Below are 2244 nucleotides of genomic sequence, written 5' to 3'. Positions count from 1 at the left end.
AATCCAATGCACTATTTTATGTATCTTAGTGTAGTCTACTTATGTGCCACGTAATATTGAAATCAGACCAAGACTGTAGAAGGTGTAGCGTTTTAAAGGAATTTCACAGAAAATTCTATTTTTAGTAACCATGGCAACACCGTTCATCGAAATCAAAAACCGATGCACTATTTTATGTATCTTAGTGTAGTCTACTTGTGTGTTAAGTTATATTGAAATCAGACCAAAACTGTAGAAGGAGTAGCATTTTAAAGGAATTTCACAGAAAATTCTATTTTTAGTAACCATGGCAACACCCTTCATCGAAATAAAAAACCGATGCACTATTTTATGTATCTTAATGTAGTCTACTTGTGTGCCAAGTTATATTAAAATCAGACCAAAACTGTAGGAGGAGTAGCATTTTGAAAAATTGTTTACAGACAGACGGACAGACAGACAGACAGACGGACGGACGACGGACACCTTACTATCGCATAAGCTCTTCTGGTCTCTGACCATTTGGTGCCGTGCCATGCCCTGGGATTGACAGGTGAAAGACCTGCCAGGGATGAGCCTGGGTTGGGGTCTTTGGAGGGCCAAAGACCTTTAAGGAGGGAGGAATGTGGCGGTCAGCCGGGTTCGATCGCCGGTGGCCAGATAGCTCAGTTGGTAGAGCACCTGACCGGAGTTTCAGGGGGCCCGGGTTCGAATCCCGGTCTGGTCTCCCAGCCTCCTTAATTAATAGATGAATAGGTTTTGATAGAATACATGAGATTTACACTGTACATTAACACACTTTGCTTGCATGTTCACTGGATTTATATCGAATAACATCAACGCATTTGATCTTTTCTCCGAATTGACAGATCTTATATCCCGTTTTGATTGGTCGACGTGCTGATTGGGTAATCGCTAATCCTAATTGGCAGTTCTGATTGAATTGCTAATCCTAACTGACAGCTCTGATTGAATCGCTAATCCTAGTTGACAGCGCTGTTACGCAACACCCAACGCGCGTTCGCTTTCTGGGAGCGCTACTAAATTTGGGGTTCGCTCCTCTGGGTCCGCTTCGGGTAGTTCGGGGGTGCACTCCGGGTTCGCTTTCTGTTAGGTTCATGGTGTCCTGTCGGTAGTGTAGAATTATGTAAGTGTAGTATACTTGTGTTCCAAGCTATACTGAATAGACAAAACTGTAGGAGTAGCATTTTGAAAATATATTAGAGAAAATTCTATTTTTAGTAACCATGGAAAACCGTTCATCGGAATTCAAAACCGATACACAGAATAATGTTGTGTAGTTTACTTGTGCGCTAAGTGATATTGAAATCACATCAAAACTGTAAGAGGAGTAGCGTATTGAAAAATTGTTAACAAACAATTGGACACCTTACTAGCGCATAAGCTCTTCTGGTCTCTGACCAGTAGAGCTAAAAAAGTACATAGATATAATAAAAGTTAAAGAGAACACTAAAGGCGGCAAATATAAATAATCTACTCTTTAAAAGTACTTCCACTTTAGTCAGATATTAAAGTGTGACTGTACTTTAAACATGTATTGAATGGATCAGGTGCCATGAGGGAGTGAGCCTCCCCAGCCGACCGGTCATACCCGCCGTGCGATTCTTGTCATGATCGGGAAAAAACAGAGAATCTACTGCTCATGCCTTTCAGGACAATCCTGTTTGCAGTTTGTTCATCAGGAGCCATAACCATGTTCTAGCTGCTCTGACCGATGCGTTTCTCAGTGTTGGAAGGTACAGGTATGTTACCAAATTGTCTAATTGCTGTTTAGTGAGACCTGTCAAATGGACATTATCCACCCAAAAGTTAACGGGGTTACAGCTCTCAATGCTGCCTGTGGTATTACCATTATACCATGTACTATTGCGGTTAGCGTTCAGAACAGTAACACCAGACCCAATACGGAAAGCCTCGGACTAGAGAGACGAAGATTGAACTGTTAATTCGTACCAGTATTTTTCACATACAGACTTTTTATTAGAATGTAACAAAATGCATAAATCAATAAATAAAAATATAAATAGAATAAGGCCATATACATGGAAACAAGACTTTTGAAAAAACAATTTTGCTGAATACATACGGCATACCTATTATAAGTTTGTTTATTTCCTTTGTTTTTTCCTTTTTTTTTTTATTTAATAAAAATTTAATTTGATTTAATTCAATGGATTATGATAAAAACAAATCAAGTAACAATAGTACGATAATTTGAAAATATTTATTACTTCAGTTTATTTG

General features: G+C 38.9%; 1 non-coding gene across 1 annotated transcript; it reads left to right on the top strand.

Annotated features, from left to right (window-relative positions):
• The first annotated feature begins 633 nt into the window (after positions 1-633).
• On the top strand, positions 634-706 carry Trnas-gga (transfer RNA serine (anticodon GGA)). Its single transcript has one exon. It is a non-coding gene; the product is annotated as a tRNA-Ser (tRNA).
• The last annotated feature ends 1538 nt before the right edge of the window (positions 707-2244 follow it).

Source organism: Saccostrea cucullata, unplaced genomic scaffold, assembly GCF_032062105.1.
Source record: "Saccostrea cucullata isolate Sc308-1 unplaced genomic scaffold, CSIRO_AGI_Scuc_v1 ctg4850, whole genome shotgun sequence".
Taxonomy (NCBI): Eukaryota; Metazoa; Mollusca; class Bivalvia; order Ostreida; family Ostreidae; genus Saccostrea; species Saccostrea cuccullata.
Note: the sequence above shows the minus strand (reverse complement) of the source record. Positions and strands in the feature narration are given on the sequence as shown.